Source organism: Lepisosteus oculatus, unplaced genomic scaffold, assembly GCF_040954835.1.
Source record: "Lepisosteus oculatus isolate fLepOcu1 unplaced genomic scaffold, fLepOcu1.hap2 HAP2_SCAFFOLD_74, whole genome shotgun sequence".
Classification (NCBI taxonomy): Eukaryota; Metazoa; Chordata; class Actinopteri; order Semionotiformes; family Lepisosteidae; genus Lepisosteus; species Lepisosteus oculatus.
Window position 1 is genome coordinate 703,656 of NW_027168298.1, and position 25,624 is coordinate 729,279.

Sequence of the window (25,624 nt, forward strand, 5' to 3'; positions counted from 1 at the left end):
ATACAAAATTGAACCTAGTCGCCACATCACATACATCCTGTTCAATGATAAAAAGGTAACATCTATCCTCGCTCCAGAGTAAATCTCACGTTGAGGGCATATTTTTTTTCACTTTACCGTGAATCGGGCTCGGCTGCACAGAGGAGAGAGCAGAGCAATGAGGTCACGGGGACAGGGGAGTCACACGCTGGCTGTTTGAACACGCGGAAGATCACTGAGGGATCCACAGTATATGGACCCTCCGTGCGCAATCAGTCCGCACTCCGGACTCTGAATCCTGCCATCCGAGTTAAGATCTCGGCAGAACCTGAAGCGCAGTTCCTTCTTAAAACGTAATCTGGTGAGCATTTCTAGAATCGTACTTGTATAGATGCAGCCTTTAATGTGTTGCTAGGTTAAAATTGATGACTTCTTGTATTTCAGTAGGCAACTGCCCTCTTGATTTTGGATTTAATTTCTTTATTACAGGGGCGCTTTTATGAAGCCAAGGGACCAGGGAGCTGCCCCAGTACTGGGATGGCCAGTTCGAAATCATAGAAACTATTGTCAATTCCAGTCCCATGTCAGTGCGAGCAGGGATTTTGACATCTTGTTTTGCTATGTTCTGCACCAACAGGCAGGTGGCTCAGCCATTCCGTTCCAGTCTGGGGGTTCAACAGACTGCTAGGTTCAGTCTGATAAACTGAGCTGATGGTTGGAAGAAAACCATCTCAGCGTCCATTCTCTGTCCCTTCTTTAGGACAAGGCGTACCGGAAACCCTGCTGTTGACGCAGGAACGATCAGGTCCGATTCGTTTACTACCTGGCAGGCCTGAGGAATCGTCTGACCTGACCGAATGTTCTCGGGGTCACCGCTTAGAGAGTGGGCATCTGGGTCCACCCGTTTCCACAGCACACTGTTTACTGTGTCCAGCTGGGCGCCCAGTCGAACCAATAGGTCTGCACCAATGCAGACCGAATGGGTCAGCTGAGGTGCTACCTGGAAGTAGTGAGCAAACTTCCTTTTTCCGATGGAGATGGAAGCTACACAGCTTCCTTTGCTCCAAATGGACCTATGAGGTGGGGGTGCCCACCACAGAACCTGTGACTGCGTCACCAGGGTCACCTGACAGCTTCGCGACAGGTCCTCGAACAGACCTTCACTGATTATGGACTTCTCAGAGCTGAGGCTAAGAATTACATCATCAACCTGCACTTCTGCCACCTGGACCCCCTCCCACCACCATGGGGTGGTAGTCCTGGACCCCCTGAGGTACCAGGGTGCACAGAAAGGACTCCCATTCATTACCGGACAGGGAGATCCACTCTTCTTCAGGGATGAAAAGGGGGTGTGCTTTACCTGGCGGGTCAAGCAGCTGCTCGGAGCACTGCTCCTGTAGTTGGGAGACCGTGGGAGTGCTGGCCTGGGCAGGACTTCCCTGTAGTTTTGGAAAGCAAGAAGAGACATTTATTCTCGTCCAGAGGAACCAGGAGGAACCTCCAACTCAGCTATAGTGTTCAGTGGGCACTGTGTGATCACAGCATAACCACTGAATCCCCCTTTTTGCTGTGCAACAGGCTTAGGGTTTTTGACCTGAGCCCACAATTTTCCACGCTGGCAGTCCACCAGAGGCTCCAGCCTGTCAAGCCGGTCTTGGCCAATGAGTAGTGGCTCTGTTTTTAACCTAGAGATGTAAACAGGATGCACCACGTTCATTGGCCCGAACCTAAGTGCCACCCACACTCGGTGTGTGATCCTGGCATGATCCTGGGTATAGCTGGAAATATCTATCTTACACGGTTCTACCTTAAGTCTGATGCCTTTTCCTTTCGCTACTCGTTTGAGCTCGCTGAGTAGATCGGCTGACATCAAACTAATTTCAGCCCCAGTGTCAATCAGTGCTTCTCTATCTAAGACGTTTTCAAGAGAAACCTTGATATAAATACGCCTTGCTTTGCCTTTCTGGCTGAGATTCCCTAAGAATTGTAGGAAGCCTGCCTTTTCTTTGACTTCAGGGGCGGGGTCAGCGCCCAACTCAGAGTCACAGCCTTCTTCCAGACAGGAACCCTCCCACCCAATCAGATAGACTGAGGGAGGGGCTTGGGACGGATCCCCGCCTCCTCCAGTGAGAAGGGGCGTGGTCCCCCTAAGCTCATTCACACTTCTGGCATTCGCTGCGGAAGGTTTACCCTGTCCTGATCTCTCAGGCAGGGCTTGTTCAAGCCTGGCCAGGCGGGCTGCAGTCGACTCCCTTCGTCCAGTCTTATGATAGACTCTGCCTGAGCCCTTGCCTTCCCCGTAGCGCTCACGGCGGCTCTGACGCTTAGTGCGGTCCTGCCTGCCTATTTTGCGCCGGGGCTTAGCGGGGCTTACCTTCGGCAATAGGATTTATACTCTCCAAGATGATATTTGCACTTTCTGGAGAGGCGATTTTCTCCACTTCAGTAGCCCGATTTCGTCGATTGCGTGGAGAGGGCTGTAGAATGTGGCGCCGTCTTTCCTGCTCCGTCCATGACAGGCGTGCTGGTCTCTGGAGAGAGAGCACGGTCCATCAGCGCACCCCAATAAAGGCACTGGAAGCAGCTGAATCGCATTGGTGAAGCTCAGCGCTGGGCCGCTGGGCACATCTGACCACAGTTTCCGTAGTGTAGTGGTTATCACGTTTGCCTCACACACGAAAGATCCCCGGATCGAAACCGGGAGGAAACAGACCAGACTTCTTCTGTCACCACGCACAAAAGGGGATTGGGGATTCGCCTAGTGCTGTGATCGAACAGACCCACTCACCTCTTAGTGTGGCGGGATCTGCACAGTGCATGTCGCAGCGCATCCTGCTTTCACTTCAATGCGCGTCCTGATGTACCCCGGTCTCCCGCGTGACAGGTGGGGACAGGTGACAGGTCCACGTGACAGGTCCTATACTAACGAGGAAGACATCGCTCTCTCCGACCCCCGGCATCGTGTCCCGACCCACCGTGCTGGAAGCCGACTCGTGCTGTGATTCCTTTACGGAGCAGAAATGACAACCGAGGAGCCGAGAGATCATTTCAGCATTTCGCGTCTGAACGGAAAACACAAACGACCAACTCGGAATGATTTGCCTTTGACGCTTATCAAAGCGTTCTTTGTGCATCGAACAGACCCACTCACCTCTTAGTGTGGCGGGATCTGCACAGTGCATGTCGCAGCGCTCCCTGCTTTCACTTCAATGTGCTTCCTGATGTCGAGTCGTGTGCCGTGCGGAGGCTCTGAAAGCGAGAGCAATGAAAAGGTGCACAACGCTGTGTTAGAAAACAGAGAAGTGAAAGGCAGTCCTTTCTCTAAGGAGGTAAAAGAAAAGCTACTCCCCGTCGGGGAATCGAACCCCGGTCTCCCGCGTGACAGGCGGGGATACTTGCCACTATACTAACGAGGAAGACATCACACGCTCCGACCCCCGGCATCGTGTCCCGACCCAGCGTGCTGGAAGGCGACGCGTGCTGTGATTCCTTTACGGAGCAGAAATGACAACCGAGGAGCCGAGAGATCATTTCAGCATTTCGCGTCTGAACGGAAAACACAAACGACCAACTCGGAATGACTTGCTTTGGACGCTTTTCAAAGCGTTCTTTGTGCACGACAACTGCGCCGCCTAGCAGATACAAATGGGTTGTACAACTTTGAAGTAGCAAATGGAAGAGGGCTAAGCCTCCTCTCTTTTAGCCCAGGTTCGATCTGTCTCCCAGAATCACCAGGGCGCACGCACACACACACACCCGTGCCGTTGAAGTACTCTGCTTCATTTCTAAGGGCAACTCAACATTCACTCCTACCCCGAGTGCAGAAAAGACAGCGTCTGCAGCAACAGCAGCTCAGGTCTCTGCACAGGAGCTAAGCTGCCCCCATCTCCTCTGCTCTGCGGCTCCTACGGAGTGGAGTCCTGCCTGGAGCCGTGTTTGCAGGCGGCGGCTCCCCGCACCCTGTCTGTGCGTCGTGTCCAAGAGCTCCTGGGAGGAAGAGAGAGCCCTCCGACTCGGGGGCTTTTCCACGGTCTGTGTGAGGAGGGGCGGGTGTGTCCAGCAGCTTATCGAGCGGAAGCCTGGGGCGGCGGAGAGCTGTGATCGTGCAGACCTTGAGGTGTCACCTCTTTGTCTGCTTTCCCGCCCTCCCTCCGCCCAAGCTCTGCTCCAAAGTAGCCCGGCAACCCCTCACACCTGCACGTGTCACAACCTAAGGTGTGGTCATGAGACACCCATGGGGTGTTGTTCTGTTCTTGCTAATTGTTTCCTGCCCGTCGCAGGCAGGAGTCCATGCGAGGAAGATGCGCTGGACAGAGCTCAGAGGGCGCACCTGGGTGGCTTTCCTTCTGAGTGACGTTCCTGCAACACTCTCCCGCTACTCTTGGTGCGCTCATGCCGCAACACAGGAAGGCTGGAGCAGGTGGCTGTGGGCTCTGTGCACCGCCGAAATAGCTCAGCTGGGAGAGCGTTAGACTGAAGATCTAAAGATCCCGGGTTTCGGTGTTTTGTTTCATCGCGCCCTTTGTTCCTCTCTCCAGCGCCCCCTGCCTAAAGTGACGCGTCCCTTTCTCAGTCCGAAACGCAAGCGAGACACCAGCAGCAGTCCCTGCAGGTTTCCGTGGTGTAGCGGCTATCACGTTCGCCTAACACGCGAAAGGTCCCCGGTTCGAGACCGGGCGGAAACAGCCTCGTTTTGCACGCTCCTGTACTTCACAGAGGTATTGAGCGACCGGTCATTTGTTCCCAATGTATTTCCGGTGCCTTCATGCACTCTTGTACCAAACGCACGTTCCTTCTGTATGCGGAGCCGATCATTTGCAATTGGGCTGTGCCGACAGATCAGGACGAGCTCTGTCGGCTCAATAGCAGCGCAGGACCTGCAAGAACAACAGAAAGATTAGCATCCAGCGGGGGCTTCTTAGTGAGCCCAAGATCTCATCAAGAATCGGCTCCAGCAACAGGGCTGGGCGCATTGTTCCATTCTCCGACCACTCTCGGTGTAAACAAGTCCCTCCTGGTCTCTGCTTGAATTGCACTTTCCTGCGTTTGCTTTGGTGTAACTGGCTTCCCCTGCATGGGCGAATGTGAAGAAGATCCTTAGTAAGTCATTGAAGAAACCCGAGAAGAGGTCGGAGTGGTCTCTGTCGTTCATCAACGATCCAGTCAGGCAGTACTCCTCTGTAAAGCGCCGTTCGTTCACATCAATTGGCTTTTTTTTGCCTTCATTCGTGCAAGTAGTAAAAGCAGACGCCCCTATTCTGCCGTGACCCGGATTCGAACCGGGGTTGTTGCGGCCACAACACAAAGTACTGACCACTATACGATCACGGCGAGTTACCGATACACACGTGGCAGGGCGGAAAAGGCTGTGCTCTCTTCGTGTGACATAATTCGGGAAAGTCCTGACGTTGCATTTCAACTGAGCCCCAGTATACATCGACCCTTCGACACTCTGAGTGACAGCTCTCTTGCGTGTTTTCTCATATTTATGTAGTTTGCTTGCATGATGCCCGGAACAGCAGGGTTGTGCACTCCCATATGGTCTAGCGGTTAGGATTCCTGGTTTTCACCCAGGCGGCCCGGGTTCGACTCCCGGTATGGGAACGTGTCAATCTTGCCTCCTGCTTTCCAAAAAATCAGCACTGTGTACGAAGGAGCCGCATTAAAACTACTCAACGTGCGAGAAGAGGGGGCGCTTGTTTCCAGCCGAAACTTCTCGCGTGTGAGACGAGCTGACCATCGCTGCAGGAGGTGGGAGGGTCACTCTGGTAGACAGGGCTGACCTTCGGCAACAGGATTTATACTCTCCAAGATGATATTTGCACTTTCTGGAGAGGCGATTTTCTCCACTTCAGTAGCCCGATTTCGTCGATTGCGTGGAGAGGGCTGTAGAATGTGGCGCCGTCTTTCCTGCTCCGTCCATGACAGGCGTGCTGGTCTCTGGAGAGAGAGCACGGTCCATCAGCGCACTCCAATAAAGGCACTGGAAGCAGCTGAATCGCATTGGCGAAGCTCAGCACTGGGCCGCTGGGCATGTCTTACCACTGTTTCCGTAGTGTAGTGGTTATCACGTTCGCCTCACACGCGAAAGGTCCCCGGTTCGAAACCGGGCGAAAACAGATTTCTTTTGTCGCCACGCACAAAAGGGGATTGGGGATTCGCCTAGCGCTGTGATCGAACAGACCCACTCACCTCTTAGTGTGGCGGGATCTGCACAGTGCATGTCGCAGCGCATCCTGCTTTCACTTCAATGCGCGTCCTGATGTACCCCTGTCTCCCGCGTGACAGGTGGGGACAGGTGACAGGTCCTATACTAACGAGGAAGACATCGCTCTCTCCGACCCCCCGGCATCGTGTCCCGACCCACCGTGCTGGAAGCCGACGCGTGCTGTGATTCCTTTACGGAGCAGAAATGACAACCGAGGAGCCGAGAGATCATTTCAGCATTTCGCGTCTGAACGGAAAACACAAACGACCAACTCAGAATGACTTGCCTTTGACGCTTTTCAAAGCGTTCTTTGTGCACGACGACTGCGCCGCCTAGCAGATACAAATGGGTTGTACAACTTTGAAGTAGCAAATGGAAGAGGGCTAAGCCCCCTCTCTTTTAGCCCAGGTTCGATCTGTCTCCCAGAATCACCAGGGCGCACACACACACACCCGTGCCGTTGAAGTGCTTTGCTTCATTTCTAAGGGCAACTCAACATTCACTCCTACCCCGAGTGCAGAAAAGACAGCGTCCGCAGCAACAACAGCTCAGGTCTCTGCACAGGAGCTAAGCTGCCCCCATCTCCTCTGCTCTGCGGCTCCTGCAGAGCGGAGTCCTGCCTGGAGCCGTGTTTGCAGGCGGCAGCTCCCCACGCTCTGTCTGTGCGTCGTGAAATTAATTAATAACGTTAATAAATTTATAAAGTTATAAATTAGAAATTAATAACGATATAATTATATTCATGTACCGCAACACAAGAATAGTACACGCTGTACATTGTCTGTCGATAATGTTTCTGTAGTGCTTTAGTGGGTTAGGTTCCTGACTTCCATGTCACACGGTCTATGATTGAATCCCATGGAACTATGACTTTATTTTTTAACAAACATTTCTTTGAAAAAATGAAACGTTTCCCTTGGTCAGAGATTAAATAAAACCTCACTTTTTTAGGTTTTACTGTGCAGAGTGAGGTTTTACCTCACTTTTTTTGAGCAGAAGGTTTACTGTGACCTGAGAAGGGCCGGCATCCAATCACGGTGGTAAATACACACAAGCTCTCACTCATCTGAGCTACATGGCTACCAAGATGATCTCGGGTGCGCCGAGCTGGTACGGAACATATTGAACTGATCGACGGCGAATTGTCTCTCAGACAGGCTTTTCACCTCTAAGCTCCCTGACTGACAGTGATCAGCTAGGTAGTGAAACAGTCAGCTGCTTCTAAGCCTTAAACAGCTGCATCTCGGCGCTTCCACGGAGAGATGATTTGAAAGCCGAACATCACCCATTGGGAACACCTTACTATCACTAGTTTAAGAGACTCTTAAGGTCTTGCAGAGGTGCCTGTCTAATAGCATGCGCTTTGCAAGCTATAGGTGTTTAGGCTGAGGCAGAATGCCTGTTAACAAAATGTTTTTCTAAAGGTGTGTCCAAGTGGCTGCAAAAGGACAACGCTCCTGGGGTGCTGTGGCTTAGTTGGTTAAAGCGCCTGTCTAGTAAACAGGAGATCCTGGGTTCGAATCCCAGCGGTGCCTTCTTTGTTCTGTCTTCTTGAACAGTACTGGTCATTATGGACAACCGCCTACAGCTAGACTTAATTAAATGCAAGTATTCATTTCCTGTCTTTAACGCGACTTGTTTTTCTTAAAATGGATGCAACTTGCAAAACATGAAATACAAACCTTGCTAATCAGCGCTAGCGGCTGGCAAAAAAAAAAGAAGTCAGCAATGTTTTTTTCTTTAACCTTAACCCTACTAATGGAGAAGAGTTAAACGACCGAGTCTATGCAGCTTAAACGGTGCGCACGTCGGGTTCTTAGCTGGTAAATCACGCTCACCCCAGTCCTTAATCTTTTAAAGAGGATACAAAATTGAACCTAGTCGCCACATCACATACATCCTGTTCAATGATAAAAAGGTAACATCTATCCTCGCTCCAGACTAAATCTCACGTTGAGGGCATATTTTTTTTCACTTTACCGTGAGTCGGGCTCGGCTGCACAGAGGAGAGAGCAGAGCAATGAGGTCACGGGGACAGGGGAGTCACACGCTGGCGGTTTGAATACGCGGAAGATCACTGAGGGATCCACAGTATATGGACCCTCCGTGCGCCATCAGTCCGCACTCCGGACTCTGAATCCTGCCATCCGAGTTAAGATCTCGGCGGAACCTGAGGCACAGTTCCTTCTTAAAACGTAATCTGGTGAGCATTTCTAGAATCGTACTTGTATAGATGCAGCCTTTAATGTGTTGCTAGGTTAAAATTGATGACTTCTTGTATTTCAGTAGGCAACTGCCCTCTTGATTTCGGATTTAATTTCTATATTACAGGGGCGCTTTTATGATGACAGAGTCATGTTCAGGTACTTTGCTTGATGGAGGAAGCTCATTTCGGACTCTGTGATCTGCTCACCTGGAAAGGTCTGCTGTACTACTACAAGAGAGAAGTAGTCTGGAAGAAGGGACAATTTTATGATGCTTTGGAAGGTAATGTTTTTTTTTTCTTTGAAATCGAAATGAATCAGAATAGCAGTGCAAAAGACAAACTCTTGGTTTGGTTTAAAGAGATATGGTTTTAAAACAGACAACATGGAGAAAACAGGTGTTTCTCACTTTTGGAAAAGAATGGACCGGGGGTAATATTTTACTAGTTGCAGGGCTGAGCTCACTGGGTTACAGTCCTGCAGTGTCACACCACGTCCAGTGGCGCAATGGATAACGCGTCTGATTACGAATCAGGAGATTGTAGGTTCGACTCCTACCTGGCTCAGGTCATTTTTAAACGCATCGGGCTGCTCCCTAAGTAGTCTGTGCTACTTACTGCATTGTAATTGCACCCAGTAAGAGATTTCCTTCATGTAAATGAACTGCACCTGACAGCTTTAGAAAAACACCTGGGCTCAGTACGGTGCTGAGAACTCAGCGTTGCTGTTCTAATTAGCACGCACTGCATCGGCTATGAACCCGAACTTTTCAATTATTCCGATCAGTAAGTCAACACGTAGTCCACATGAAAGGAAGAATAATCTCTTGTCTGTCTCTTGCTTTTATAGAACTGAATGTCCCTGACAATGTACTGTTAGTTTTAATTGAAGAACGGCATTTGTGTTCAAATATACCAGACAAGTTTACGTAACTGCTCGTGCGACACTCAGTTGTAATTAGTCAAGAAATAAAGTCGAACAACAGCTGCGGGTTTGATTCTGAACGTACAGATGCAGCCATTCAAAATGGGTGAGGTATTTCGCGGATGGATTTCTAGTCCATCGCTTTAACCACTCGGCCACGACTACAGCAAGCCCCACCGCCGTTGCGTTCTTGCTACATTCTTACCTGGATCGCGAGGCGCCGGCGGAAGCCTATTTCAAAGTCGTTCTCCGTTTCAAAAAAACATTTCCAAAATACAAGCCTTGCAGACAGACACGCCTCAGAGGACTTAAGGGTGGCTTCATGTCGGAATGATAAAGTCTCCCCGTCCGGACATGAAAATGCCACTTTGTTACACACACAAAAAGAATCAACAACAGAGAAATGCCCACAAGCATTTCAAAAGCCGCACCACGCCGCACTTGAAATAGCTCTTACATTAGAGGTAGACGCAGGAATCGCCTTTTTATTTACGCTCTTACCAACGCGATGGAAAGCAAAACAAAGCAAAGCAGAGCAAAACAAAACGAACAAACGAAAACCCTCACGTCCCGCACTTGCATATAACGCCGTTACGTGCCCAAGCGGTATTGTACATCATCCTAGCACTGCACCCCGGGGCGTACGGTATAAGGGAACGAGCACACGCCGCGAATCATCTCGAAACACTCCCTACAGCTGTAAGGCGCCTTGAAGCGTGCACCCCCAACATTCTTCTTTGTGCATCTGTGAAAGGTAAACTCTTGAGCAAACCCTGAACCAGCTCTAAGGAAACTAATCCGATTAGACGTTACTTTGACTCATCTTTTTACGCTCAGTGCTGGATTGCTCAAACTCTTACAGGGGATTCTGAGCGGTGTCTGCATACACGCAGTCTGATACGGGTGCTGAAAGCTTGAGCTACTCTCAATGTCATGCTGCCTTTCCCCGGAGTAAATCTGTTACATTGAAAGAATGCTTCTCGCAGGTTCAAAAAGGGACCCTTGTTAATTGGAGAAATCAATGATTTCGAATGAATTCTGTATGCGTTAAAAGACAGCTATACACAGAAAACATGCAGGACACTGCTCACGATGTTTCCCGAGCCGAAACACAGTGCGTTTTTCCAAGCCATTTGACAACGCCCGCCCACTGAAAACTGCAGCAGATCGTGTAAAGGCGTTCAACTTTGTAACTACTGCACGCACAGGAAGCAGAATAAATTCCTCTTTTCAAACTGTCAAAGGTTTGCTTTGCGAACGCTGCAGGACATCGCACAATCTCTTTTGAACGGGGACAAACGATTTCTTATGGGGCGCAGTAAGTACAGACGTTTAAAAAGCTCCACTCATGCCGACGATGCAGCATGAAGAAGCGCAACCTAACGTTTGACAGACAAAAGCCGGGCGCCGCTACGAGCAATATGAAATCAAACTGACAGCACACGGCGGTTCGCGCTGACTCAAAAGTGATCTCGACAGACGCTGTTCTCTGCATAACGCTGAAAGAGCTAAAGAGCGTTTCTGTTGAGACGTAACAAGCTCGTTTCTTTCTACCATGATGTCACCATGACCAAATCTGTCTTTAAACACCTTGCTCAGTCTCTGACGAGACTGTCAAAAATTGCTTTCGCCGATTGTATTGCAAACCGGCGGAAGCAGGGTATTGGGAAAAGTTTTCAACTAGCAATAATCGCGCCTCGGCTAAACCTCACAGGCTACGATACTGCCACTGCGCAAAGCTGACGGTTGCCAGGCAACCGCAGGGATCCTATGGAAATTGTTATCGATCGTCTCATGGCATGTCGTTGCTGTAACGCTTCATATTTGTCGTCTTCTTCTTCTAGCTTGAGGTTTTGAAGAATTTCATGACAGACAAGGGCTCCGTCGGGAACAAAGGCCGTTGTGAGAAAACAGTTGCTTATTTTCAGCACCAGAAATACAACCCTTTAAATACAAGATGACAGAACAATGACGAAGGGCATGCCGGGAGGAACTCATGCACTACAGTGGAAAGGGGGCGGGCACGTACAGTTCACATTCAAGCCACAAGTACTCTTCTCGGATGTTGCACAAACAAATCCTAACGTCTTGAAAGCATTGCAGCATGTTTGTGTCCCACTTCCCGTGACTGCAGGACGACTGACACGAACGGACAAACACAATCTGTGGCGTTTAGCGTGACATAGTCTTGCAGGCATCTTGCTGTCTCACTGCAATACTATACCGCTGGAGGAAACAGTCCATCTGGCCATGCAACTCATTTGAGCGTTGGTGGTATAGTGGTGAGCATAGCTGCCTTCCATGCAGTTGACCCAGGTTTGATTCCCAGCCAACGCAGTGGTGAATATTTTCAAATGCTGTCACAAGCCTTGGATTGTGACTAGCAAAGCGAAGCCTTCTGAAAGAGCTAAAGCACTGCAAAACGGAATTGAGGGAGAATCTTACAGGGGATTCTGAGCGGTGTCTGCATACACGCAGTCCGATACGGGTGCTGAAAGCTTGAGCTACTCTCAATGCTGCCTTTCCCTGGAGTAAATCTGTTACATTGAAACAGCCCCGGGAGTGCTGTCCTTTTGCAGCCACTTGGACACACCACTCAGACACATCTGCATTCGGTGTGTGCTCCGCCTGCTCGCTGAGCAAGTTGCCACCTTTACATACAATAGCAACATCGACACCAAGAGAAAGGATGACAAATGGCTTTTATCTGGAACTTTTCATGTGCAAGGAGCTCAATGTGCTTTCTGTGTACAACAGGGCCACTGAACTCCACACTGGCCACTGAACTACAGCAGTGGCTTGCTGGCTTGACATCTCCCAAGGAAAATGTTGAAATCGCATGTGGAACAGGAAAATGACCCTCGAGTACAAGGGAAAAAAAAGAAAAAGATCATCTGGAGTGTGCCAACCCAGTTGGGACAACCCAGTTTTGTTGACGAAGTGGCCGAGTGGTCAAGGCGATGGACTGCTAATCCATTGTGCTCTGCACGCATGGGTTTGAATCCCATCCTCGTCGGTTTCCATGTCTGACATGTGTGACGTTGGCCCTCCTGTTGTTTGCTCCAGATCTAGAGCTGTACATTTTCTAGCGGTGGCTGAACATGGTATAGTAGGCTAACGTCGGTATCGAGCAGTGACAGTAACAGTATTTACGTGCCGCTGCTGCCAAGTGGCTCTGGGTTGAGACCGCGTTTCCACTTACTTGCAACGCAAACGGAGAAAGCGATTTTTGACAGTCTCTTGAGAGACTGCGCTAGGTGCTTAGGGATAGACTTTGTAAGTTCCCCCTGGGATGGTGGCCTCTCAAATAGTTTGTGATTCCTCTAGACGTTTATACAGTAGAAGCCTGCTTCGTGGCTTAAATCCAAGCTAAGGAAACGAGTTAGATGTCTGATGCAGAACTGCGAATTCAATGAAGGGGAACACTACAGTACATTGCACTGTATGTGTGAGGAAAGCTGCCCCCTTCTGTCCCTTGTCGACCGAACAGAGTACTGTAAAGGATACCGCCAAGAAACTTTAGGATGCTGGTTGGAATCCAGCTCCAAAGAAGCCCCTTTGGGTGTTATGTCATCAAAAAGTAAGAACAGCGAATCTCCCTTTGATCAAAAGCGCAACAGAACTGTTTTCCGTGGAGCAGCTTTCAGACCCGCAGACCTGTTTTATTTGTAGGGCAGGGCGCATTCCCAAATGCGAATCTCCTGTTTTAGAAATGCTTTGGGCGGCGTGAAGTGAAAATAAGAAATGGGCTCCAGATGCACATGGAAGCAATCAAGTGTTTCATCCGAGCTGTTTCAAAGACTGCTCAAGAGCTTTCCTTTCACAGAGGCGCAACGATTAATGATGGGGGTGCACCCTTCAATGCGCCTTCCCAGTGGGCATTGATTCGTCGAATATACGTATATTTACAGCGAAAATACGGCTATACGTATATATACGTCGCCTCGACGTATAATCAACGTCGAATTGCAACCATAAAATCGACGACATGAATAAACGCATATATAACATCGAAAACACATCTAACACAGTGCCTGAGGCTTTTTACTGTATGTATCGTGTGTGCCGCAACTAGGAGTATACGGCACTCTGCACAGTGTTCGAAGTAAATTATTTTCGCAGTAATAAATTTATTATATTTACTATATTTATTATACACGTGTAAATTTATTACTGCGAAAATAATTTACTTCGAACACTGTGCAGAGATTCTAGACAAATTGCAGACAACATTTAGACGTCTAAGGTATGCGTTTAATAGACGAATATTATACGTCTTTTGCCCACTGTGCTGCCCTCTTGATTTCGGATTTAATTTCTTTATTACAGGGGCGCTTTTATGATGACAGAGTCATGTTCAGGTACTTTGCTTGATGGAGGAAGCTCATTTCGGACTCTGTGATCTGCTCACCTGGAAAGGTCTGCTGTACTACTACAAGAGAGAAGTAGAGTCTGGAGGAAGGGACAATTTTATGATGCTTTGGAAGATAGTTTTTTTTTTCTTTGAAATCGAAATGAATCAGAATATCAGTGCAAAAGACAGACTCTTGGTTTGGTTTAAAGAGATATGGTTTTAAAACAGACAAAATGTAGAAAACAGGTGTTTCTCACTTTTGGAAAAGAATGGACCGGGGGTAATATTTTACTAGTTGCAGTGCTGATCTTACTGGGTTACAGTCCTGCAGTATCACACTGGATAACGTGTCTGACTACGGATCAGGAGATTGTAAGTTCGACTCCTGCCTGGCTCGGGTTGTTTTTAAACGCATCGGGCTACTCCCTAAGTAGTCTGTGCTACTTACTGCATTGTAAGAGTACCCAGTAAGAGATTCCCTTCATGTAAAGGAACTGCACCTGAAAGCTTTAGAAAAACACCTGGGCTCAGTACGGTGCTGAGAGCTCAGCTTTGCTATTCTAATTAGCACGCACTGCATCGGCTATGAACCCGAACTTTTCAATTATTCCGATCAGTAAGTCAACACGTAGTCCACATGAACGGTAGAAATATTCTCTTGTCTGTCTCTTGTTTGTATAGAACTGAATGTCCCTGACAATGTACTGTTAGTTTTAATTGAAGAACGGCATTTGTGTTCAAATATACCAGACAAGTTTACGTAACTGCTCATGCGACACTGAGTTGTAATTAGTCAAGAAATAAAGTCGAACAACAGCTGCGGGTTTGATTCTGAACGTATGAGATTTCAGCGCCTTTTACTTCCATTGACAAATGACAGAGATTCGAAGAGAGATCCTTCAGACCAGCAAGCAAACCCACGGCTATTTCGGTTTTCTATCTAGGCAACGTTGGTGTCTGCAATAGCATACATGAAAGCGTGATGCAATTTCTGTGGCTACATTTGTTGCACGTCATGCACAGTAAGAGTGTTTCTAACACCAAATAAAAAGTCAACAATTAGCGATCACGCCTTCTCCTCAGTTAACCCACTGAAACCCTTGCTGTTAACAGTTCTTTACTGCGTGCTTTACGAGCACCTACATATTGTGTCGGTTCGTTCAGCTGTATTCATTAGGTTTTCAAAGGCATAAGTAGAGCACCAGAGGTGCGAACGCAAAATGTGTGGTTATCTGAAGAATGTATTTCCATGGCAGCAGGGCCAAGCGATTTAGCGTTCTTATAGTACCAGGAAAGGAGAAGCGGCACTTAGCCTCTGCCTCGCAGGCACAAGGTGACGTGCGGCAGACGCCGGAGTCGGCAGGTTTCGAACCTGCGCGGGGAAGCCCCAACGCATTTCGAGCCCATCGCCTTAACCACTCGAGCACGACAAAAGCGAGCCCGCCGCCGCCGCCGCATTCCTCCTATAATCAAACACGGACTGCGAGGTGGCTGCGGAAACCTTTTTAAAGTTGCTCTCCGTTAAAAAAAAAATACCTTTCACAAGATACGTGCCGGCAGACAGACACGCCTCAGAGGGTTTAAGGCTGGCTTCACGTTCAAATGATAAAGTCCCCCCGTCCGGATGTCAAAATGCAACGTTGTCAGACAGAACAAACATCAACAAACCACAAATGTGGACAAGGATTTTACAAGCTGCACCACACTGCACTTTCAAAAGCATTTACGTTCGTGTTAGACGCAGGACTTGCCTTTGATTTGCGCGCTTACGAACGCCATGGAAAACGAAACTAAACTAAAGCCCTCAGCTCCTGCACTTGATTATAATGCCGTTACGTGTCGAAGCAGTAATTTACGTCATCCTACCACTGCAACACGGGGAATAGAGAGAAATGAGCACACGCTACGAATCGTCTCAATCACTCCCTAGAGTCGTAAGGCGCATTGAAGGGTGCACCCCCATCATTAATCGTTGCGCCTCTGTGAAAGGAAAGCTCTTGGGCAGTCTTTGAAACAGCTCGGATGAAACACTTGATTTCTTCCATGTGCATCTGGAGCCCACCCAGTGGGCAAAAGACGTATAATATACGTCTATTAAACGCATACCTTAGACGTCTAAATGTGGTCTACAATTCGTCTAGAATGAAATTCTAATATACGTCTAAAGTTATACGTCAATTATACGTCTATGTTTAGACGTTCATTATACATAAATGGTTGGAGTTCTATTATACGGATAAATTTAGAGGACTATTATACATATATGGTTGGAGTTCCGGATAACTTTAGAGGTCTATTATACGTATATGGTTAGAGGTCTATTATACGCATAACTTTAGAGGTCTATTATACGTATATGGTTAGAGGTCTGTTATACGTATATGGTTAGAGGTCTATTATACGGATAACATTAGAGGTCTATTATACGTATATGGGTAGAGGTCTATTATACATCAAAGATAGGTTTTATAGGTGTAGAAACAAGTAAACCAAGCCAATGATTAGATTTAGAAATGTATTCTGAAAATACACATTCACACCTGAAACATGTATTTCAAATTATACATTGTATACAATCAATCAACAATCAACATATGGGCAATAATCATAAAAAACACAACTAGTCTTGAACTTCAGCTACAAATTCTGGTAACATGGCAATATACAGTATAGGTGAGTAGCACCTGAAGAAGGCTCCACGGCCGAAACGTTGTGTTCTCTTTCTTCTTTTTTTCAGCATGGAATAAACCTATTACTTGTTCCAATATACAGTATAGTAATGACAAACACAAAACTAATTACATTAACACACTAACTCAAAACCACATTTTGATTCAAATATACATTTTAAAATGTACAACTTCTATATTTCCAAGAAAAAAAAATATTACAATGGAAGTTAAGATGATTTTTGTCCACTATTTGCAAACCCTGTCTAATTGTCCTAACAGTTAGAACCAAAAACCTATTATTTTCAGTGTCCAGATCTCCTGGCCCCCTGCCTTGCATATGCATTCTTCAAGTAACACATTGCATGGTCCTTTATTTCTTTTTCTGTTGATGTAGGGTGGGACTTCAGCACCGCAGCTAGGAGAAAATTATATAATATTACTTCCCAAATAAATGATGATTAATATCTTCTTTAGTATAATCTAAAAAATGAACGGTTTACTAAGCTCAAAACTGAAATAAATGTATAAAATTTAGCTTGCATCATAGCAGTTGAGCAATAAAGTCTGTCCTAATTAAAGAGTACCCAAAGTTTGAAAGTACAACATAGAATAAGAATAGAGAAACGGCAAAACGATTTTGTGTCATCTTCCCCATTCACACTATTTTATGTGCCATTTTTTGCTTATTCACGTACTATTTTAATCAAAATAATATTAAGAAAGATCTGTATGTATTCAGATAGTATTATTATTGTTCATACTTACTCGTCAAAAGAGGATTGCTGAGATATTTGCGGATATACTTCTACATTTGAAAAACATGTCCAAAATGGTGACCAACGAATACTAGCAATGCATTGTGGTATATAAGCGGAAAATATGCTGGGTTCGATATTTTCTCAACGTATGCGTTTATTAATGTTGTCGATATTATGGTTGAAATATAACATTGAAAATACATCGCGGCTATGTGCCCCCTGCTATGAGCTGATGTGCAATTTTAACGCATGTAGTTAGTAAGGATCGGTCACTGTTGTATGGTATTATATATAATGACATTATGGAATAGGATGGGGACAGGCCTGGCATCACGGGGGGAGGGGGGAATGTCGCCCCTTCAGTTTTGGGCAAAAAGATTTACCTAACTTAATTTGCGCCCTAAAAAAATAGTTGTACTTTGTCAATGGTCAGACAACACTAAATGACACGAACAGTCACTCAGTCTGTTTGATGGGCAGGAGGGCTATCCGTCCAGGAACTGCACATATCAGTGTCGTTATTGAGTGTCAACATTACGATCCTGTTTGCTCAGGTGGACCGATTCCTTGCAGTAGTTTATCATTATACTTAAAATCGTTATATAACTAGGACTAGTTATAGCAGTCTGTGCTTTCTGTTGGTTTTACAACATTTTTTCTTAACGATTCAGAACGTCCATGTAGCTGCAAAAATGAACGCTTATGGTACTTTTCGCTCCAGGCAATACTCTCCAGTGAGAGTGACGAAAAATGTGAAACTGAACTTCATCGCAAATACCAGATTGCTAGTCGATATCTTCTATCATGAAGCACTAATCAATGGCATAGCTGCGAGATTTCATTTGGGTAGCTGCACCGTACAGCTCCGTTTCAACCGAAATATCACCCCCGCTCAGAATTTCAGACGCCCCCCTACAGATTTTTCCCCGGGCACCGCGCACTGATGGGAGACGGGGTTTCCAGGAAATGGTATCAACTTTTCTCAAGAAAATAAAAATAGAAACTCTATAGGCACTCAAACATTTTACTGTTTTTTTTTCAGGCAGGTGGCAAGACCCCTCCGCAAAACCCTTGTATGCCAAGCTGTGGGCATTGATTCGTCGAATATACGTATATTCACGGCGAAAATAAGGTTATACGTATATATACGTCGCCTCGACGTATAATCAACGTCGAATTGCAACCGTAAAATCGACGACATTAATAAATGCATATATAACGTCGAAAACACATCTAACACTAGGAGTATACGGCACTCTGCACAGTGTACGAAGTAAATTATTTTCGCAGTAATTAATTTACACGTGTATAATAAATATAGTAAATATAATTAATTACTGCGAAAATAATTTACTTCGTACACTGTGCAGAGTGCTGTATACTCCTAGTGTTAGATGTGTTTTCGACGTTATATATGCGTTTATTAATGTTTATTTCACAGTGTCGTGCACCTTTTCATTGCTCTCGCTTTCAGAGCCTCCGCACGGCACACGACTCAACATCAGGAAGCACATTGAAGTGAAAGCAGGGAGCGCTGCGACATGCACTGTGCAGATCCCGCCACACTAAGAGGTGAGTGGGTCTGTTCGATGCACAAAGAACGCTTTGATAAGCGTCAAAGGCAAATCATTCCGAGTTGGTCGTTTGTGTTTTCCGTTCAGACGCGAAATGCTGAAATGATCTCTCGGCTCCTCGGTTGTCATTTCTGCTCCGTAAAGGAATCACAGCACGAGTCGGCTTCCAGCACGGTGGGTCGGGACACGATGCCGGGGGTCGGAGAGAGCGATGTCTTCCTCGTTAGTATAGGACCTGTCACGTGGACCTGTCACCTGTCCCCACCTGTCACGCGGGAGACCGGGGTACATCAGGACGCGCATTGAAGTGAAAGCAGGATGCGCTGCGACATGCACTGTGCAGATCCCGCCACACTAAGAGGTGAGTGGGTCTGTTCGATCACAGCACTAGGCGAATCCCCAATCCCCTTTTGTGCGTGGCGACAGAAGAAGTCTGGTCTGTTTCCTCCCGGTTTCGATCCGGGGATCTTTCGCGTGTGAGGCAAACGTGATAACCACTACACTACGGAAACTGTGGTCAGATGTGCCCAGCGGCCCAGCGCTGAGCTTCACCAATGCGATTCAGCTGCTTCCAGTGCCTTTATTGGGATGCGCTGATGGACCATGCTCTCTCTCCAGAGACCAGCACGCCTGTCATGGACGGAGCAGGAAAGACGGCGCCACATTCTACAGCCCTCTCCACGCAATCGACGAAATCGGGCTACTGAAGTGGAGAAAATCGCCTCTCCAGAAAGTGCAAATATCATCTTGGAGAGTATAAATCCTATTGCCGAAGGTCAGCCCTGTCTACCAGAGTGACCCTCCCACCTACTGCAGCGATGGTCAGCTCGTCTCACACGCGAGAAGTTTCGGCTGGAAACAAGCGCCCCCTCTTCTCGCACGTTGAGTAGTTTTAATGCGGCTCCTTCGTACACAGTGCTGATCTTTTGGAAAGCAGGAGGCAAGATTGACACGTTCCCATACCGGGAGTCGAACCCGGGCCGCCTGGGTGAAAACCAGGAATCCTAACCGCTAGACCATATGGGAGTGCACAACCCTGCTGTTCCGGGCATCATGCAAGCAAACTACATAAATATGAGAAAACACGCAAGAGAGCTGTCACTCAGAGTGTCGAAGGGTCGATGTATACTGGGGCTCAGTTGAAATGCAACGTCAGGACTTTCCCGAATTATGTCACACGAAGAGAGCACAGCCTTTTCCGCCCTGCCACGTGTGTATCGGTAACTCGCCGTGATCGTATAGTGGTCAGTACTTTGTGTTGTGGCCGCAACAACCCCGGTTCGAATCCGGGTCACGGCAGAATAGGGGCGTCTGCTTTTACTACTTGCACGAATGAAGGCAAAAAAAAGCCAATTGATGTGAACGAACGGCGCTTTACAGAGGAGTACTGCCTGACTGGATCGTTGATGAACGACAGAGACCACTCCGACCTCTTCTCGGGTTTCTTCAATGACTTACTAAGGATCTTCTTCACATTCGCCCATGCAGGGGAAGCCAGTTACACCAAAGCAAACGCAGGAAAGTGCAATTCAAGCAGAGACCAGGAGGGACTTGTTTACACCGAGAGTGGTCGGAGAATGGAACAATGCGCCCAGCCCTGTTGCTGGAGCCGATTCTTGATGAGATCTTGGGCTCACTAAGAAGCCCCCGCTGGATGCTAATCTTTCTGTTGTTCTTGCAGGTCCTGCGCTGCTATTGAGCCGACAGAGCTCGTCCTGATCTGTCGGCACAGCCCAATTGCAAATGATCGGCTCCGCATACAGAAGGAACGTGCGTTTGGTACAAGAGTGCATGAAGGCACCGGAAATACATTGGGAACAAATGACCGGTCGCTCAATACCTCTGTGAAGTACAGGAGCGTGCAAAACGAGGCTGTTTCCGCCCGGTCTCGAACCGGGGACCTTTCGCGTGTTAGGCGAACGTGATAGCCGCTACACCACGGAAACCTGCGGGGACTGCTGCTGGTGTCTCGCTTGCGTTTCGGGCTGAGAAAGGGACGCGTTTAGGCAGGGGGCGCTGGAGAGAGGAACAAAGGGCGCGATGAAACAAAACACCGAAACCCGGGATCTTTAGATCTTCAGTCTAACGCTCTCCCAGCTGAGCTATTTCGGCGGTGCACAGAGCCCACAGCCACCTGCTCCAGCCTTCCTGTGTTGCGGCATGAGCGCACCAAGAGTAGCGGGAGAGTGTTGCAGGAACGTCACTCAGAAGGAAAGCCACCCAGGTGCGCCCTCTGAGCTCTGTCCAGCGCATCTTCCTCGCATGGACTCCTGCCTGCGACGGGCAGGAAACAATTAGCAAGAACAGAACAACACCCCATGGGTGTCTCATGACCACACCTTAGGTTGTGACACGTGCAGGTGTGAGGGGTTGCCGGGCTACTTTGGAGCAGAGCTTGGGCGGAGGGAGGGCGGGAAAGCAGACAAAGAGGTGACACCTCAAGGTCTGCACGATCACAGCTCTCCGCCGCCCCAGGCTTCCGCTCGATAAGCTGCTGGACACACCCGCCCCTCCTCACACAGACCGTGGAAAAGCCCCCGAGTCGGAGGGCTCTCTCTTCCTCCCAGGAGCTCTTGGACACGACGCACAGACAGGGTGCGGGGAGCCGCCGCCTGCAAACACGGCTCCAGGCAGGACTCCACTCCGTAGGAGCCGCAGAGCAGAGGAGATGGGGGCAGCTTAGCTCCTGTGCAGAGACCTGAGCTGCTGTTGCTGCAGACGCTGTCTTTTCTGCACTCGGGGTAGGAGTGAATGTTGAGTTGCCCTTAGAAATGAAGCAGAGTACTTCAACGGCACGGGTGTGTGTGTGTGCGTGCGCCCTGGTGATTCTGGGAGACAGATCGAACCTGGGCTAAAAGAGAGGAGGCTTAGCCCTCTTCCATTTGCTACTTCAAAGTTGTACAACCCATTTGTATCTGCTAGGCGGCGCAGTTGTCGTGCACAAAGAACGCTTTGAAAAGCGTCCAAAGCAAGTCATTCCGAGTTGGTCGTTTGTGTTTTCCGTTCAGACGCGAAATGCTGAAATGATCTCTCGGCTCCTCGGTTGTCATTTCTGCTCCGTAAAGGAATCACAGCACGCGTCGCCTTCCAGCACGCTGGGTCGGGACACGATGCCGGGGGTCGGAGCGTGTGATGTCTTCCTCGTTAGTATAGTGGCAAGTATCCCCGCCTGTCACGCGGGAGACCGGGGTTCGATTCCCCGACGGGGAGTAGCTTTTCTTTTACCTCCTTAGAGAAAGGACTGCCTTTCACTTCTCTGTTTTCTAACATAGCGTCGTGCACCTTTTCATTGCTCTCGCTTTCAGAGCCTCCGCACGGCACACGACTCGACATCAGGAAGCACATTGAAGTGAAAGCAGGGAGCGCTGCGACATGCACTGTGCAGATCCCGCCACACTAAGAGGTGAGTGGGTCTGTTCGATGCACAAAGAACGCTTTGATAAGCGTCAAAGGCAAATCATTCCGAGTTGGTCGTTTGTGTTTTCCGTTCAGACGCGAAATGCTGAAATGATCTCTCGGCTCCTCGGTTGTCATTTCTGCTCCGTAAAGGAATCACAGCACGAGTCGGCTTCCAGCACGGTGGGTCGGGACACGATGCCGGGGGTCGGAGAGAGCGATGTCTTCCTCGTTAGTATAGGACCTGTCACGTGGACCTGTCACCTGTCCCCACCTGTCACGCGGGAGACCGGGGTACATCAGGACGCGCATTGAAGTGAAAGCAGGATGCGCTGCGACATGCACTGTGCAGATCCCGCCACACTAAGAGGTGAGTGGGTCTGTTCGATCACAGCACTAGGCGAATCCCCAATCCCCTTTTGTGCATGGCGACAGAAGAAGTCTGGTCTGTTTCCTCCCGGTTTCGATCCGGGGATCTTTTGCGTGTGAGGCAAACGTGATAACCACTACACTACGGAAACTGTGGTCAGATGTGCCCAGCGGCCCAGCGCTGAGCTTCACCAATGCGATTCAGCTGCTTCCAGTGCCTTTATTGGGGTGCGCTGATGGACCGTGCTCTCTCTCCAGAGACCAGCACGCCTGTCATGGACGGAGCAGGAAAGACGGCGCCACATTCTACAGCCCTCTCCACGCAATCGACGAAATCGGGCTACTGAAGTGGAGAAAATCGCCTCTCCAGAAAGTGCAAATATCATCTTGGAGAGTATAAATCCTATTGCCGAAGGTAAGCCCCGCTAAGCCCCGGCGCAAAATAGGCAGGCAGGACCGCACTAAGCGTCAGAGCCGCCGTGAGCGCTACGGGGAAGGCAAGGGCTCAGGCAGAGTCTATCATAAGACTGGACGAAGGGAGTCGACTGCAGCCCGCCTGGCCAGGCTTGAACAAGCCCTGCCTGAGAGATCAGGACAGGGTAAACCTTCCGCAGCGAATGCCAGAAGTGTGAATGAGCTTAGGGGGACCACGCCCCTTCTCACTGGAGGAGGCGGGGATCCGTCCCAAGCCCCTCCCTCAGTCTATCTGATTGGGTGGGAGGGTTCCTGCCTGGAAGAAGGCTTTGACTCTGAGTTGGGCGCTGACCCCGCCACTGAAGTCAAAGAAAAGGCAGGCTTCCTACAATTCTTAGGGAATCTCAGCCAGAAAGGCAAAGCAAGGCGTATTTATATCAAGGTTTCTCTTGAAAACGTCTTAGATAGAGAAGCACTGATTGACACTGGGGCTGAAATTAGTTTGATGTCAGCCGATCTACTCAGCGAGCTCAAACGAGTAGCGAAAGGAAAAGGCATCAGACTTAAGGTAGAACCGTGTAAGATAGATATTTCCAGCTATACCCAGGATCATGCCAGGATCACACACCGAGTGTGGGTGGCACTTAGGTTCTGGCCAATGAACGTGGTGCATCCTGTTTACATCTCTAGGTTAAAAACAGAGCCACTACTCATTGGCCAAGACCTGCTTGACAGGCTGGAGCCTCTGGTGGACTGCCAGCGTGGAAAATTGTGGGCTCAGGTCAAAAACCCTAAGCCTGTTGCACAGCAAAAAGGGGGATTCAGTGGTTATGCTGTGATCACACAGTGCCCACTGAACACTATAGCTGAGTTGGAGGTTCCTCCTGGTTCCTCTGGACGAGAATAAATGTCTCTTCTTGCTTTCCAAAACTACAGGGAAGTCCTGCCCAGGCCAGCACTCCCACGGTCTCCCAACTACAGGAGCAGTGCTCCGAGCAGCTGCTTGACCCGCCAGGTAAAGCACACCCCCTTTTCATCCCTGAAGAAGAGTGGATCTCCCTGTCCGGTAATGAATGGGAGTCCTTTCTGTGCACCCTGGTACCTCAGGGGGTCCAGGACTACCACCCCATGGTGGTGGGAGGGGGTCCAGGTGGCAGAAGTGCAGGTTGATGATGTAATTCTTAGCCTCAGCTCTGAGAAGTCCATAATCAGTGAAGGTCTGTTCGAGGACCTGTCGCGAAGCTGTCAGGTGACCCTGGTGACGCAGTCACAGGTTCTGTGGTGGGCACCCCCACCTCATAGGTCCATTTGGAGCAAAGGAAGCTGTGTAGCTTCCATCTCCATCAGAAAAAGGAAGTTTGCTCACTACTTCCAGGTAGCACCTCAGCTGACCCATTCGGTCTGCATTGGTGCAGACCTATTGGTTCGACTGGGCGCCCAGCTGGACACAGTAAACAGTGTGCTGTGGAAACGGGTGGACCCAGATGCCCACTCTCTAAGCGGTGACCCCGAGAACATTCGGTCAGGTCAGACGATTCCTCAGGCCTGCCAGGTAGTAAACGAATCGGACCTGATCGTTCCTGCGTCAACAGCAGGGTTTCCGGTACGCCTTGTCCTAAAGAAGGGACAGAGAATGGACGCTGAGATGGTTTTCTTCCAACCATCAGCTCAGTTTATCAGACTGAACCTAGCAGTCTGTTGTACCCCCAGACTGGAACGGAATGGCTGAGCCACCTGCCTGTTGGTGCAGAACATAGCAAAACAAGATGTCAAAATCCCTGCTCGCACTGACATGGGACTGGAATTGACAATAGTTTCTATGATTTCGAACTGGCCATCCCAGTACTGGGGCAGCTCCCTGGTCCCTTGGCTTCATAAAAGCGCCCCTGTAATAAAGAAATTAAATCCAAAATCAAGAGGGCAGTTGCCTACTGAAATACAAGAAGTCATCAATTTTAACCTAGCAACACATTAAAGGCTGCATCTATACAAGTACGATTCTAGAAATGCTCACCAGATTACGTTTTAAGAAGGAACTGTGCCTCAGGTTCCGCCGAGATCTTAACTCGGATGGCAGGATTCAGAGTCCGGAGTGCGGACTGATGGCGCACGGAGGGTCCATATACTGTGGATCCCTCAGTGATCTTCCGCGTATTCAAACCGCCAGCGTGTGACTCCCCTGTCCCCGTGACCTCATTGCTCTGCTCTCTCCTCTGTGCAGCCGAGCCCGATTCACGGTAAAGTGAAAAAAAATATGCCCTCAACGTGAGATTTACTCTGGAGCGAGGATAGATGTTACCTTTTTATCATTGAACAGGATGTATGTGATGTGGCGACTAGGTTCAATTTTGTATCCTCTTTAAAAGATTAAGGACTGGGGTGAGCGTGATTTACCACCCTTTCAGCTAAGAACCCGACGTGCACACCGTTTAAGCTGCATAGACTCGGTCGTTTAACTCTTCTCCATTAGCAGGGTTAAGGTTAAAGAAAAAAAACATTGCTGACTTCTTTTTTTTTTGCCAGCTGCTAGCGCTGATTAGCAAGGTTTGTATTTCATGTTTTGCAAGTTGCATCCATTTTAAGAAAAACAAGTCGTGTTAAAGACAGGAAATGAATACTTGCATTTAATTAAGTCTAGCCGTAGGCGGTTATCCACTGGGATTCAGACCCAGGGCCTCCTGTTTACTAGGCAGGCGCTTTAACCAACTAAGCCACAGCGCCCCGGGAGTGCTGTCCTTTTGCAGCCACTTGGACACACCACTCAGACACATC

The 25,624-nt window shown here is 48.7% G+C and overlaps 11 non-coding genes across 11 annotated transcripts; 6 read left to right on the forward strand and 5 right to left on the reverse strand.

Annotated features, from left to right (window-relative positions):
* Positions 1 to 3,323: 3,323 nt before the first annotated feature.
* trnad-guc (transfer RNA aspartic acid (anticodon GUC)) lies at positions 3,324 to 3,395 on the reverse strand. The gene has a single exon. It is a non-coding gene; the product is annotated as a tRNA-Asp (tRNA).
* A 1,196-nt stretch (positions 3,396 to 4,591) lies between these two features.
* On the forward strand, positions 4,592 to 4,664 carry trnav-aac (transfer RNA valine (anticodon AAC)). The gene has a single exon. It is a non-coding gene; the product is annotated as a tRNA-Val (tRNA).
* Positions 4,665 to 5,238: 574 nt separating this feature from the next.
* trnah-gug (transfer RNA histidin (anticodon GUG)) lies at positions 5,239 to 5,310 on the reverse strand. The gene has a single exon. It is a non-coding gene; the product is annotated as a tRNA-His (tRNA).
* A 201-nt stretch (positions 5,311 to 5,511) lies between these two features.
* On the forward strand, positions 5,512 to 5,583 carry trnae-uuc (transfer RNA glutamic acid (anticodon UUC)). The gene has a single exon. It is a non-coding gene; the product is annotated as a tRNA-Glu (tRNA).
* Positions 5,584 to 6,025: 442 nt separating this feature from the next.
* On the forward strand, positions 6,026 to 6,098 carry trnav-cac (transfer RNA valine (anticodon CAC)). Its single transcript has one exon. It is a non-coding gene; the product is annotated as a tRNA-Val (tRNA).
* Positions 6,099 to 7,648: 1,550 nt separating this feature from the next.
* trnat-agu (transfer RNA threonine (anticodon AGU)) lies at positions 7,649 to 7,722 on the forward strand. Its single transcript has one exon. It is a non-coding gene; the product is annotated as a tRNA-Thr (tRNA).
* Positions 7,723 to 10,914: 3,192 nt separating this feature from the next.
* On the reverse strand, positions 10,915 to 11,056 carry LOC138234113 (U4 spliceosomal RNA). Its single transcript, XR_011187808.1, has one exon. It is a non-coding gene; the product is annotated as a U4 spliceosomal RNA (small nuclear RNA).
* An 8,571-nt stretch (positions 11,057 to 19,627) lies between these two features.
* On the reverse strand, positions 19,628 to 19,699 carry trnae-uuc (transfer RNA glutamic acid (anticodon UUC)). Its single transcript has one exon. It is a non-coding gene; the product is annotated as a tRNA-Glu (tRNA).
* Positions 19,700 to 19,900: 201 nt separating this feature from the next.
* On the forward strand, positions 19,901 to 19,972 carry trnah-gug (transfer RNA histidin (anticodon GUG)). The gene has a single exon. It is a non-coding gene; the product is annotated as a tRNA-His (tRNA).
* Positions 19,973 to 20,546: 574 nt separating this feature from the next.
* On the reverse strand, positions 20,547 to 20,619 carry trnav-aac (transfer RNA valine (anticodon AAC)). The gene has a single exon. It is a non-coding gene; the product is annotated as a tRNA-Val (tRNA).
* A 1,192-nt stretch (positions 20,620 to 21,811) lies between these two features.
* On the forward strand, positions 21,812 to 21,883 carry trnad-guc (transfer RNA aspartic acid (anticodon GUC)). The gene has a single exon. It is a non-coding gene; the product is annotated as a tRNA-Asp (tRNA).
* Positions 21,884 to 25,624: the final 3,741 nt, after the last annotated feature.